Below are 15,478 nucleotides of genomic sequence, written 5' to 3'. Positions count from 1 at the left end.
CCATACTGAGGCTCGATGGTAATACAGACTCCAGCAAGGGGCGCTCTCAGTCTCCGGCAAGGGGCGCTCTCCATGAACCTGCTCGATGATAATACAAACTCTGAATAAGGGCGCTCCCGATACTGAGGCTCGATGGTAATACAGATTCCAGCAAGGAGCCCTCTCCATACAGAGGCTTGATGGTAACTCAGACTACGGCAACGGGTGCCTCCCATGCAGAAGCTCAATGGTAATACAGACTTCAGCAAGGGGTGCTCCACATACAGAGGCTCTATGGTAATGCAGACTCCGACAAAGGGCGCTCTCCGTACTAAGGCTTGATGGTAATACAGATTCCAGCAAGGGGTGCTCCTCATACAGAGGCTCCATGGTCAAAATGACTCCTGGAAGGGACACTCTCCATACAGAGGCTTGATGGTAACATTGACTCTGGCAAGGGGTGCTTCCCATACAGAGGCTCGACATTAATACAGAATCCAGCAAGGGGTGCTCCACATACAGAGGCTTGAAGGTACTACAGACTCTGGCAAGGGGCACTCTCCAGACAGAGGCTCAATGGTAATACAGACTCTGACAAGGGGCGCTTTGTATACGGAGGTTCTATGGTAATAATGATTCCCGTAAGGGGCGCTCCCCATACAGAGGTTTGATGGTAACACAGACTCTGGCAAGGGGTGCTTCCCATGCAGAGGCTCAATGGTAATATGGACTCCGGCAAGGGGCGCTCTCCATACAAAGGCATGATGGTAACATAGACTCTGGCAAGGGGTGCTTCCCATACAGAGGTTCAATGGTAATACAGACTCTGACAAGGGGCGCTTTGTATACAGAGGTTCTATGGTAATACAGATTCCTGCAAGGGGTGCTCTCCATACAGAGGTTTAATGGTAATACAGGCTCTGGCAAGTGGCACTCGCCATACAGAGGCTCAATGGTAAAACAGACTCCGGCAAAGGGCAATCCCCATACAGAGGCTTGATCATAATACAGCATCTGGCAAGGGGTGCTCCCCAAACAGAGACTCTATGGTAATACAGAATCCGGCAAGGGGTGCTCCCCTAACAGAGGCTCGATGGTAATACAGAATCTGGCAAGAGGCGCTCCCCATACAGAGGCTCTATGGTAACAATGACTCACGCAAGGGGCGCTCCCCATACAGAGGCTCTATGGTAACAATGACTCACGCAAGGGGCGCTCCCCATACAGAGGCTCTATGGTAACAATGACTCACGCAAGGGCGCTCTCCATGCAAGGGCTGGATAGTGGTGATACAGCCTCTTCCTGCGAGGCTTCAGTGCGTGAGAGACTGTGCCCTTAAGCACCTTCAGAGTTTAAAGACTCACGCCTTTCTTTTCTATGGCCTATAACCAACTCTTCAAAAAGGTATATCTTAATTTGTTTTCCTGTGTGTGAAGTCATCAATTCCATGGGCTCCGTTATGCAGCAACAGAGACAAAAGACCAAGATGAAACCAATTCTTTTTTAATGGGATTTTCGTTATTTAACTGAATCTTTGTGTGTTTACTTCTTTTTCATTTATTTGCATTTTTAAAGCGCTCACACAGCCCATTGGCACCAAGGCGCTGTTACAGAATGTTCTTTGTTTGTGGTTGTCTTAGTTGCTTATGTATAATGCGCTAGGTTTCTAAGCGTGGACCTGGGGATCGAACCTGTCTCTCTTGTGTTTTGTGTCTCTTGTTTCCAAGGCGAGCACGTTGCCACTGAGCTAACCTCCCAGGACACATTTAGGATTTAGAAAAGTCACTTATTTAGTTTTCATGTTGGCATACTTCAATGCCACCACTTTAAGGACAGTAACACTGTGAGGAATTGCCATCTGGCAAGAGTGTGGAAGCCTGGCTTTTTTATTTTATTAATTTATAAAATGATGCAGGTAATTCATTGTCTGAAAAGCTAACCTGCTAAACAAATCCCCCTTTCATAAACTCCATGCCAAAACCCGAGGGAGAAGCTGTCCTGGAAATAAAAACACGAAAATAAATGATATTTCAAGTTAAAGAAGACTGTGAAAGGCATTTTCATTGGATCATCACAGATCCCCTATGCAGGGGCTTTGAATGCGCATGCGTGTGCGTGTTGACATTCATGAGCAACAGCCGATACCGTTCGGCCACCATCCGCCTACCTATTGGCTTGTGTCCTCATTCCAGGCTGAATTTTCTTTTAATTTTCCGTTGTCCCCAGTAACTTCGTTACTCAACCACTGATAGTGCCCATGGATTTCATGCACACGGGTGTACGGATCTACAAAAATGATCTAGAAGAAATACTGTCGACCCCAGCTTCAAGGCGACCCGGTCCTTCCAAACGTTCCTTGGCATACTGTACCCGCAGGGCTAAAAATAATTCTATTCTACCGTTATCCGTAATTGTACACATTTCTGGTACTGCTGCCATATGAATTCATAATAGCACCAGCCACCATGAAACATTACATCTTGCAATGTTTCTCTCAGTGTATTTCTAAATGGTCCCACAAAAGACCATATCAACAAGTATCCATTGGGGAGAATTCAGTAGAATCCTGATGCTCCAAATACACATTAATAACTAAATAATCTAAATAAACTAAAAATAATCTGCCATTATATTTTGCTGGGTTGTTCATTGGAAACCAACGAGATATTACAATTCAAAATGGAGGTAGCCTCATCTAGGAGGGAAAGACACCCACTACTCAAATCCAACTGAAAACGTTTCTTGCCTTCAGAGGGCAATACTACAATTGTATTGCCAAATGTGGCACTATAGTTTGAAATGTCTCTGCAATCCAACAATATTCCCAAGAAGGTATTGTGGGTTGAAGAATGCCAGGGACAAAAGGAAGACATGGCATGGCTTAGGACTTGCAGGCACCCGAATCCTCTAGAACATGCCCTGTGTAATCTGACACCTTTAGACAGCTGTCAATGCTAGTACTTCTATCCAATCCGCTTGAGACAGTGCTGCTGCACCAATCCTTTGGTTTTACAGCTCAGAGATGTAACTGAAAATGCAAAACGAGCAGCTCACATCAATTTTAGATTCCTTGTACCTTCTCTGAATATTATTTGGGGGCAAATTATGTCAATTGAAGCTGTAGATTTTGGCAAAGGGTAATTTTCAATAGTGTGCTTCTCTCAGCCAGCCCAATGCAAAATATTTGGAGAAAATCTCATTATCTGACCATGTTCGGGGCCTCATCTCTGTTTCACAGATGCTTTACATTTCATATTTTCCATTAGATATGAGTAATGCCCCAGCAGTGAAATGGTTAAATATTCAATATTCTGATGTACATTGGCTTGCGGTCACAGCTAAAAATGGGTCAACCCAAGGGTCTTCAATCTCAATGGAGAATCTACAAATTCAAATTAAAACATTAACCGTTCATCAGAAAAGTTGATAGGGTATTGTATATTTTCCATATACTAAGCTAAGGATTCAGGAAGACCAAATACACAGTTTATTTGCAGGTGTTCTCGATAATCATTTACAGGATGGCCTTCTGTGCAGGTTTGTTGTACATTCTGGAAAGTCCACCTTTATCTCCATGTTTCAACCCAGCCCTAAGCTCAACTGTAAAGTTAAGCACTTGCTGTCTGAATGACCACCTGCACAAGTTGGGGTTTCCCCTCACATGTTCTGTCTCACTTATGTCATTGTTTTGGTAATATGGGGAGAGATTTCTGGAGCAATATGCGACCAGGTCTTCTTGCTGGTTGTCTTTAATGGACTGCAATAGCACTGCTCTGATAGCCGACTCTGCAGCATCAGTATCCACGATAAAAGGCTGGGTCTTGGCTGGAAGTTGCAGGTTAGGATGGCTCATAAATGCCTTCTGTAAGGTTTGAAACACTTCTTCAGCCTTGACATCCCAAAAAAACCTCTAGCTCTTGTGGAAGAGATGGTATATATCCAAGGACAGACACGTGTAAATTGCAAAGGAGCTGTGAAAAGAATGAGCAAATCCCAGAAACCATTGCATGGATTTCAGATCATCCAGACTGGCCCAATCGAGGATGACTTGAACCTTCCTGGGATTCATATACACAGCATTCTGGATTTCAATGCATCACAAAAAGTCAATCTAGGATTACATGAAAAATACCATTTACCTTTTTGGCATACAGGTATTTTTCTGTAGTTAGGCGAGGACATGAGATATGTGCAGGACATGATAGGTCAGAGATGCAGGAAAAGTCAAAATATCCTCCAGATACCCCCCTTAGGAATCGACCCAAGAGATTAGGAAGAGGACATCCATAAAATGATGGGGCATTCAAAAACCTGAATGGCATGACTTGAGGTGGCCCAAAGGTGTTTTAAGGATGGTCTTCAACTAATTCTGCAACTCATTCTCTTTCATTATTAGCATCACGTAGTAATCATCATGCAGATCTAGTTTGCTGTAGATTTCAGTAGTGTGTAATGGCTCAATAATGTCACATTTTAAAGGCAGAGGGCAGTGGTCTTATTGTGTCACGATCCTGTAATTGATGTCAGTCGATACATGCTATCTTTTTTGGGTACAAATTACAATGATGCCCCATCCAGGGACTGAGATGATACTATCTAGCCATATTTGTAACAATCTTGTAAGCACTTTTGCGATTGTTCATGATCTTATTCTGTGAGCGAATGTATCCTAGTTTGTGAGATGAACTTGTCCATTTGGCAAATGATCGAAGAATCAAAAGGAAGAGTCGGGGATGCAGGCATACATTCTGTATCTGCCAATACCTGTGAATATGCATTGTATTTTTGCAGTATAGTACAACCAATGTCAATGTACCCTGTCGGAATGTCCTGGGTGGGACTCGAATCAGACAAATCATTTTTCAACAGATCATAGATCATCTATCGAAATCAAACATGATGCACCAGGTGGCCTAATTAATGCAGAGAATATGGAAGATAAGCCAGGGAAGGCTGAATACATCTGGATCAACTTAAGTCTTTATGACATGTTGAGATTAGCCATCATTTATTGTCGGCATGCCCAGTGCTGAGGCCTGACGATATGAAAGGATACTCAAGTTCTGTCCCAAAGTTTGAGGTTTTGTCTGGTGATCAGTTGTGGTCGACTATCCTAGGTGCTGAATCTATAGTAATTACTGCCGCAGCATATGTGGTATGAGAGGAGTTCTCGGGACAATTGATCAAACTTGAAAACTAAGTACACCGAATAGTGATGTAAATGCATAATGATTGTTTTATATATTTTATAATGATGACAGTTTGCAACACTGATCTAATATTTGTATTTGTAATCACTTTTTATACATGTGGTTTTATGTGATTTATGTGACAAAAGTTGTTTTATAATAACTGAATGCATACAGGTTTATTTACATGACAAAGGCATTTGGTTGATCTACAATTGGCCCTGAAGCCAAATAGGTAACATCTACAATGTCTACAAATGCTGGTCAAGTCTTCTGCAGAAGTATCAGTCTTGTTTGTTCAAGTAAGTTCCAGTCAATGTAGTTCCCAGAGTCAAGCATGGCTATTGTGGTGATTTTTATTCCTCTATTTGTCAACTCAAGTCAACTGGATGTCCATGGCAAATAAGGTTTTATCAGGAATTAGTTAGAGGTCAGTTGTGGGAAGACTTTTGTTGTTTTGCTGGGGGCTTATTGCATCCTCCCCTCGACAAGGGGTCCATCTGTTTCCCATTGGCTTGAATGAATGAATTGGACAAGAACAGAAATCATGGCCTGCATTACTGCAGCAGAGTTGAGGCACAGGCAATTAGCTCTACATCAGCACCTCTCTGCCTACGAGAGACGGTCCTATAGGATCATCATTTGCTTCAGTTTTGGCATTCACTAAGCAGGAGTAGGAGAACATACAGTAGATTTCAGGCAGAATACTGAATGGGTGAGATCCAGTCTGCTCGAGAGGGGCTCTCTCCACTCGCCAAGTGTAATTTTTGTGATGAATGTGGAAAACAATCATTACATTATATTTTAATATCGTGCAAAAGTACAATATGCCTTTGTAAAACATGGTTGGGGATCTTTACAGATCATATTGAGTGGCTAGCAACAGACTCTTTTTGGGAACGTCTGATATTTGTATATTGAAAATGATGATCATGTGTGAAAAGCCGTTTAGTCGGCTGATGCACATTAAATAAGTAATGAAAAAAAGAATGTGCAGTCTTTTGTTTCTTCTTTTAGTAATAAAGATGGTCCATTTGCAATACCTGGTTGATCAAAGTCTGTAAAATGTCTTCTCGTTTTATCAAAAGGTATCAGTGTTCTTTCACAAATGAGAGTTTTCAACAGATTCTTCACGTTCAAATTTAATTTCAATTGGTGATTCATTTGCTATGCGGACAACTGCAGGCAGCACCAACACACTATTGGAAGCATTATAAAGGTTAAGAAGCACAACTCCAATCCAAGGAGAAAATATTGTTTTATGAATCAACAAATGGGATTTGATCTCTGAGTCCATCCACCAAGGTTATATGTAAGCTGCTGGACATCATTCAATCATATAGTTAGAATATTTAAACAGAAGAAAGGTGATACATTGGTCCTGAAGAAGACCTATGTCCTGTAAACTCGAAACACCCATTGGAAGGAGCATATTAATTATCAATTTGAAATTAAAGTTGAACATGAAGAATCTGTTGAAAGCTCTCATTGTCACACTGCTGAGACCGTGGAAGTTATGGGCAAGATGGAGGCGCTATTAGGTCCCAACAGTCTGTCTGTGAGCGGTCCAGTCTTTTTGTTGCTGCTGCATTTAAGGAAGCCATGCCCCCTGCGAGTCGCGTTGCAACTCGCTATGCTGACTTTCGATTTTGTGCCTACTACCGTTCCTGACATACCGAGCTCCTCTTTTGTTTTCTCGGTTAATCTCCGCGGCCCTTCGCCTTCTCGTTAGGCGACGGCCGTTCTCTCTTGCCTTTCCTTTCCTTTTCCCTTATCTGGTCCTCGGTTCCAGCCTAGCTTCACCCCCCGTAGTACCCTCTACCTCGCTCGGCTGGTACCTGTCTTCCCCGTCGGCGAGGTTCCGGTTTTCCGGTTCCCTGTTGCTCGGGGTCTTTTCCGTCTTCCCTCGGTCTTGCCATCCCTCTCTTTCACCCCCTCTTTCTTTCGCGCACTCTCACATTCACTCGCTCTCTCATTCATACTCTCTTGCATTCACTCTCTCTCTCATTCGCGCACTCCAGCATTCACTCGCTCTCTCATTCATACTCTCTCGCATTCACTCTCTCTTACTCTCACGGACTCACTACTGCTCTCTATTGCTCACGAGTTTTCTCTCTCTCTCTCTCCCCATACCTTTACCTGTCTACCGAAACAACTTACCTCCGTTTGCAGTCTTCTGTGCCTATGTTTGATCTTTCGGAAGCATGGAAGTTCTCCTTTGTGGCTCCACACTCCATCGCCTCTCCCAGGGCTCCTTCATCCATGCCAAGGAATCACAGTTTGGTAGCTGTCATCCATTGGAGTATCAACTGGACATTGGCCTCAAGACTTTTAAAGCCTCTGGATCCTCAATTCCTCCTATCTATCCTCGCCTGCAGCCTCACAGGGTTTTTTCTGCCTTACTGGCTTTTTCCCTGTTTTGGGAGGGGCGGACTCCCCAGGGTTCACCTGACGGTTTATTCCAATAACGGTCAAGGTGGCCTCCGGAGGAGACCGTCCCTATCTCTTCGAACGCAAGAAGGGGAAAGGACTCCTTAAGAAGGATACTGAAGAGGAGAGAGCCCCGAAAGACCGGAGGAGAAGACAGAAAGTCGCCAGTCACAGTGAAGACCAAGGTGAGGAGACTCCTGGGGAAGGAACTGTCGGAAGTGGCTCTGACAGTTTGCAACGCCGCCGAGTACGATGGCCTCCTTGGAACAATACCAGGAGATGGTAACAGCGATTCAGGGTCTCCAGGCGGAGGTTCAGAGCCTTCGAACAGAGAACATCAACTTACGTCAACAGGTGGCGGCTCGAGAGGATTTCCGAGGTGACCTGCCTCCCCTGACGTTCTCCTTCGGGAAGTATGATGGCAGTCCGCAACTCCTGAAAGAATTTTTGGATGCCTGTATGATTTACTTTACCTTTCGACCTAAGGCCTATAAACTCGATAGGGCCAAGGTTGGGTTTTTGGTCTCCAACCTAGTGGGCAATGCTTTGGCCTGGGCTACTCCACTGATAGCGCAAGCAAATCCTGCGGTTAATGACTATGCACAGTTCATTCAATTGTTGCGGGACAGATTTGAACGACCAGAGGTCCAATATTCTTCTTATGAAGCCCTCCTGGATCTCCGTCAGGGAAATCAAGGTGTACAGACATACGCCTCCGCATTTATGAAGTTGGCTACGGAGGCGGGGTGGCCAGATTCAGCCCAACAGACCCTCTTCCGACGAGGATTACATGATGAACTCAAGGACGAACTAGCCCGGATGGCACATTTCTCTCCCTTACATGGCTTGCCTTCCGCCCCCATGACGGCCGAAGTATTCCTGAGAGACGTAGTGAGATTACATGGCTTGCCTCGGACCATAGTGTCGGATAGGGGAACCCAATTTACCTCCCGTTTTTGGTCAGCGTTATGCAGCTCTCTGGGGATTCAGAAAGCATTGTCTTCTGGTTACCATCCCCAGAGTAACGGCCAGACCGAACGCTTAAATGCCACCATCAAACAATATCTACGTTGTTTCTGCAATCAGGAGCAGGATAAGTGGCAGTCCTATCTAGCACTGGCAGAGTTTACCTACAACAATACCCAACATTCTGCTACAGGCATCAGTCCCTTCTTTTTTACCTACGGGTATCATCCGAGACATATTCCTCTTTTTGGGATTCCTCCTACTACTGTGCCCTCGGTGGATCAACATCTTCATGATCTCCGTACCATCCAAAAGGAAGCTGTACAGAAGTTGGAGGCAAGCCGGATACGTTACAAGAAGTATGCGGATAAGAAGCGATCCCCTAACCCTAACTGGGCTGTAGGAACCAAGGTGTGGTTATCAACCAAATATCTCCCGCGTTGGGTTCACCCAGGAAAATTCTCGGCCCGCTTCATAGGTCCTTTCCCTATTTTGTCCCAGGTAAATCCTGTGGCCTTTCGGTTACAATTACCACCCAGGATGAAGAGGATTCACCCTGTTTTCCATACGTCTCGCCTAAAGGCTTATTTTCCCGATCCTACGAGTCATCGTAGACCCTCTTCTTTAAGGATCGAGGACCCGGACCCTGACGAGTATGAAGTGGAGAGGCTGGTGGATTCCCGTTACAGACATGGCACTATACAATACCTGGTCCATTGGAAAGGGTACTCAGCAGCAGAACGATCTTGGGAGCCCAGACGTAACATCCATGCCCCACGCCTTCTCAGATCGTTCCATCGCCTTCACCAAGGGAAGCCCGGGGGAGAAGGGATAAGGAGAGGGCATACTGTCACACTGCTGAGACCGTGGAAGTTATGGGCAAGATGGAGGCGCTATTAGGTCCCAACAGTCTGTCTGTGAGCGGTCCAGTCTTTTTGTTGCTGCTGCATTTAAGGAAGCCACACCCCCTGCGAGTCGCGTTGCAACTCGCTATGCTGACTTTCGATTTTGTGCCTACTACCGTTCCTGACATACCGAGCTCCTCTTTTGTTTTCTCGGTTAATCTCCGCGGCCCTTTGCCTTCTCGTTAGGCGACGGCCGTTCTCTCTTGCCTTTCCTTTCCTTTCCCCTTATCTGGTCCTCGGTTCCAGCCTAGCTTCGCCCCACGTAGTACCCTCTACCTCGCTCGGCTGGTACCTGTCTTCCCCGGAAGGCGAAGTTCCGGTTTTCCGGTTCCCTGTTGCTCGGGGTCTTTTCCGTCTTCCCTCGGTCTTGCCATCCCTCTCTTTCACCCCCTCTTTCTTTCGCGCACTCTCACATTCACTCGCTCTCTCATTCATACTCTCTTGCATTCACTCTCTCTCTCATTCGCACACTCCAGCATTCACTCGCTCTCTCATTCATACTCTCTCGCATTCACTCTCTCTTACTCTCACGGACTCACTACTGCTCTCTATTGCTCACGAGTTTTCTCTCTCTCTCTCTCCCCATACCTTTACTTGTCTACCGAAACAACTTACCTCCGTTTGCAGTCTTCTGTGCCTATGTTTGATCCTTCGGAAGCATAGAAGTTCTCCTTTGTGGCTCCACACTCCATCGCCTCTCCCAGGGCTCCTTCATCCATGCCAAGGAATCACAGTCCGGTAGCTGTCATCCATTGGAGTATCAACTGGACATTGGCCTCAAGACTTTTAAAGCCTCTGGATCCGCAATTCCTCCTATCTATCCTCGCCTGCAGCCTCACAGGGTTTTTTCTGCCTTACTGGCTTTTTCCCTGTTTTGGGAGGGGCGGACTCCCCAGGGTTCACCTGACGGTTTATTCCAATAACGGTCAAGGTGGCCTCCGGAGGAGACCGTCCCTATCTCTTCGAACGCAAGAAGGGGAAAGGACTCCTTAAGAAGGATACTGAAGAGGAGAGAACCCCGAAAGACCGGAGGAGAAGACAGAAAGTCGCCAGTCACAGTGAAGACCAAGGTGAGGAGACTCCTGGGGAAGGAACTGTGGGAAGTGGCTCTGACACTCATTTGCGAAAGAATACTGATACCTATTTATAAAACTCTATATTAAGGTGAGGATTGATCAATGGTCTATGCAAAGTGGTTGTATCAATTCCTTGTCTGTAATCAGGCAAACATCCTGCTGAGTTCTTAAGCGACAGCTCTGGCACTGACTGTTAGTTCTAATTCATAATGCCTATGCATACCTGGTTGTACAGAGAGTGACCACCACGATGAACCAGATGCCTAAGGAGGTAGGAGGTGCACGGAGACAAACAATACCAATCCCTACTCTCTCAAAAGGAGTCTTTACCGCTGGAAGTAGGCACAATGCCCTTGTCAACTTGCCAAAAACCTTGCCAGACATTTGGCAACAGGTGTAAGATCTGCAGTGGACCCCCACCTTAGGCCCATCTTGGGATAGTAGATGTAAAGAGATAACCTCTACAGAGTCCTCTTCATTCCTAGGTATCCTGCATTAAGATCATCATTTTGCAGGCCCATATTGAGTCTCCATGGGAACATGGTAAACAAAGCAATATTCCAAAATAATTTTGTGATTCTCAGAGATTTCTCCTCTAGATTGTGAAAGTTCCTGCTGATAAAGGCCCTCAATAGAGGGACGGCCACTCAGTCCCTTTTGGAAATCCTCCTTGTCAAGAACACATTGTGCATGAAAACCTTGCAGCTCTGAACAGTCCCTTAGTTTAGAGACCTCTGCCCTTCATGTTTCCTGCCTTCCTGTTCTTCTGACAAGGCTGGGGGCTCTGGTATAGGGGAAGGGAAGCTTGTGAACCTTTCTTCTTTTTCTGGGTTTTGGGTGACCTTTGTACTGTAAGGGAATACACCAGTGCAAGTCCATTTGACATACTTCTATGAACACCTGGGTGCCCTCTGCAGCCCAGTATAACAGTTCCAACTGGGTTGCTGTACACAAGATTGAAGGATCCTGGAGATGGGCTTGTAAATGGTGCAGACAGCCCCATCATCAATAGGTCTGTGCACTAATAAGAGTGATGGTATTTCTACAGCTAATGATTTCAGAATCCCCATACTGACAGAACATTCCAGGAGGGTCTATATGCAAGCCAGTGAGGGGAAAAGGTCCAAAGAAATAAACCCTTCATATTAGGCAGAGAGGCATCAATGCAACCAGCAGAGCTTTACAGTATGGAAGATCAAGTCCCTCAGAGAATGGCAGAGTAAATAGGAAGAGCAAGAAGATGAAAGGTGACCAGAGATGCAAGCTCCAGAAGAACCATGTGATCAGTCAAATTAACTCCCTGTATATGTCAGTGTGATACTGGCTATGCATTGGATGGAAAGGGGCTCCCTGTCCATGACCTTGTCCTGTAGTCCTTTTTCATTTGTGTTCTGTATTGTTTTCTGACCAGGAATCCATATGGGACTCCTGGCAGTGCAGCTCTTCCTGATTTTGGTTTGGTGTACAGACCCATGGGATACCCTTATGGCACCCATGGGTGGGGGTGCAACCCTTTGCCCCTAGTGTATGTTTTTGGGGACCTGTGTGTGGTCCACAGAGCAGGTTATGGGCTGGTGACAGCTCTATGTTGAATTTGACAGGTGCTCTGTGTATCCTCCATTTTGGGATATCCAGGCCCTGCCATTGGAATCAGTTGATTCCTGATAGGAAACAAGATGGCCCCTGTGGTCTCTTGCTTTCTATTGCCTGTTACCTTGTTTTCCCAAAGTCCTGGGAAGCCCTGACTCTGTCCCTTCCCCCTGACTGGCTGTTGGGTGGAATTCCCATATATGGTGTTGTTGTGAAGTCTAGGCCAGACAGGCTGGAGCCTTCCCAGTGACTGTATTTTGTGGGTACACCCTGTGGGTGGGACCTGGGTGAATGGAGTGTGTGACCAATATGCACTTCTTGTTGTGGATGTCCGGTTTCTGGTGTATGACACAATGACTGAGACGGCCCTGCCCGAAACTGGTATGACTGCAGTGTATAGTGTTGAATGGCTGGGTACTTGTCCCAATACACATTCCTTGTTGTGAGTGTCTGAGAAGGAGGAGTATGGCCTGAATGCACTGTATGCCTGATTGGCTGACTGACTGCATGAATGCCCTTCTGTATGAATGGCTGCTGAGTGTGACCCAGTAGTGTGGATGAGAGACAGAATAGTATATCTGTGGACCTCTGACCACTGGAAAGTGTTCAGAAGCTGAGTTGACACTTGAAGAGTAACTGGAATTGCTTATCCTTGACACCCAGCTGGAAGAAGAAAACCTGCTGCTGCATTTGCTTCGACCCGATCCGAAAGCTGTCGAGTTCATGAAGGACTGATCCGAGAGAGGACCTGGTTAGGTGCCCTCTTCCTGTGCTCCGAGGGACCATCGAGCACCGCTAACCTTCGCCGAAGCTCCCTGGAAGTCAGACCCTCGACAGGCTGCTGACCGGAGACGGGGACCGCAGAGAAGGCCATTCCATCCACACGCTGAGGAGCATCCACTGGTGGGTTTCCTGCCACCCGAAGACCACAAAGACTTTGACGACTCGATGCCCTTGTCGGGCCACAGCTCTTCAGAAACTCTTTGTGGTCCTGAACTATCAAACACTGAGGTGCCCCGCACACTTCATCCTCTCAAGACGTTGCCGACGAGCACCGCCTGGATCGACGCCGTGGTCTTGGCACCATCGAACTTTTCATCGACGCCATCTACGCCAAGTTCACCTTCTTCAACGCTTCTTGACGATCCGTGGTTCCTGCTTTAAAGGGAGTCACTCAAGAAGGATCCATTGACGCCTCATTGAAGAACTCTGCTCTTCCATGTACATTGGGGGGTAGAAACCTTATAGAAGAAAATAAGACTTATAGAACAATATATGGACTGGGCTTCTGATATATCTTTAATTTACATGTTTCCCAGGTGGGGGGATGTCCACACAGAATTGTGCCTAGTTGGTAGGGGTCAATATTCTGCCCATTGTTCTAACCAACTGCTTTCTTCCTATATCTATTGTCGGTTACTTTTATTCCTTGATCTGTGTGACATTTGACCAGAGTATAGTTGATATAGTTTAATAAGATATGATAATAATTGTAGTACCACTTTAGAACTCTATATATGTATGCCATTGTGGATTTTTTGAGCACAAAGTGAGTTATGGTGATAGTGTACATAACCTTGAATATTAATTATATAAAAACTGTGTTTTAACAAATACAGTGTGTGGACATTCCTTTGTGGGGGCTTGGGGACTACACTGTACTTAAGAACCAGCCTGCATCACCTCCTGAGATGCTAGGCCTTGATTGCTCGACCAGCGCTACCCTATAGAGAATCTTGGCTGGGGTCCTCTGTGCCTCTCCTCTGCCATATAGAGAGCAGGAGTACAGACACTGCCCTCCAGTCTTTACGGTCAGGAGAAAGGAAACCACAGCAGAGGAAAATAGCAGCACACCATGAACCGCTGTCAGTGAACAAGAAACAAAAAAGTCTGACCTGGGAATATTCCAGCATGCATAAGAGAGAGACATGGAGCAGCCTGAAATGCTACTTCAAGAGAAGCAGAGCCGAGATGCAGGAGCAAAGCCCTGAAGGAACCAGCACGAATTGGGGGGAAGGTGCAACTTCAACCTGATCTCAAAATGACTGCACGCCTTTTTGCAAGTTAGGCACCACAGGTACGCAAGGAAGGAGGAGCCAAGGAGGGATTTGATGAAAAGATAGACACATTGCAAAGTTAGAGTACCATTATCCAGTCCCAGCAAGTGAGAGAGAAGGAAATCATAGCCAAGGAATAAAAAGGAGAGATAGCAAGATCCAAAAGGAGAAGAGCAGGCATGGAAGCAGAAGAACTGACCATATCTGGGAGGAGCAAACAAGATGTCCAGGATCCTAAAACAGAGTGGAATTACCAGGAGTGTATTTGGAGTCCCCAGCAATCTTTCATAATGGCCTCCCTGCGCCTCTCAAACTTAAGCCGACCATCTGAAGTTCTGGAAGCAGCTCAAGGCCTCCTTTTTGCTTCTGCTTTCTCTCTCTCTCCCTTGCTGACCAAACTGCCTGCTGTGTTGACTGTTTGCCTGGCTACTCTCAGAGTCTCACTGGTACCAGGCTCCCACATGACCAGTAGCCCCTGCACTGCCTCCGGGCTTACTACACACTTAGGGGCTGTATCTGGAACCCTATAGTCCCCTGCCTCCTTGCACTTACCCAGAGCGGTGCTGCCCTGGCTGCTCTTACTCAGAGCAATGCTGCCCTGATTGCACTTCCCCCTCCACTCCCCCTGGCACTTACAATGTACCTCCCTCCCTGCACTTGTGCATATCGCACTTGCATAATCTGAATGACACAAGACCGTCTTTCTCTCCCTTGTCTTGTCGCACCTCGAAACACTTGTGTACAGGCACGTTATGAATAACCTATCATATCATATCATAGAGAGAGTACAGGGTCATCATAGACCCATAACTGAGAACCCTGATGTCCTTGGGGCAGCAACCTTCCCAATGGTGTAAAAGCATGGATGAAGTCCCAGATCTTGTTGTTGTTCTGACCCTTCTTGTTATTTTTGAACCTAGTCTGGAGGTCACTACATATCTTAACAGCCATTAGCACCCGGCACAGGAGAACCAGCCAATCAGGTGGCTAGAAATGTGGGCTGAAACCAGCAATCTCAGCCTGCGTTCCAAGCTTCCCGATGGCTGGTTTCCCCAGCCACCATCTTCCCCCCACCCTCTGTTCCCCTTATTTCTGATTTTTTAACACTTACAAACCCCCCTAACCCCACTTACCTGTTTGATGCGGTGGCGCAGGCCGCTGCCGCAGCTTCCCAGCTTCTCCGGCCACTATGGAAACCGAAGAGGGGCTCTCTATGGATCTGGAAGTAGTGTGGCATACACAATTCTTCTATTGTGGATGACAACTAGTGAGCAGGCTGTTAAATG

General features: G+C 46.2%; 1 protein-coding gene across 1 annotated transcript in view; it reads left to right on the top strand.

Moving 5' to 3' along the window:
* Positions 1-1,295: 1,295 nt before the first annotated feature.
* Positions 1,296-15,478, top strand: part of LOC138579835 (uncharacterized) — a 28,230-nt gene continuing 14,047 nt past the window's right edge. Inside the window, exon 1 of the mRNA XM_069650062.1 lies at positions 1,296-1,383. The gene's annotated coding sequence lies outside the window, so the exon portion shown is untranslated. The remainder of the gene's footprint in view (positions 1,384-15,478) is intronic.

Source organism: Ambystoma mexicanum, chromosome 3p (assembly GCF_040938575.1).
Source record: "Ambystoma mexicanum isolate Mex_15411 chromosome 3p, UKY_AmexF1_1, whole genome shotgun sequence".
NCBI lineage: Eukaryota > Metazoa > Chordata > Amphibia > Caudata > Ambystomatidae > Ambystoma > Ambystoma mexicanum.
The sequence above is the reverse complement of the archived record's forward strand: the minus strand, read 5'-3'. Positions and strand labels throughout refer to the sequence as shown.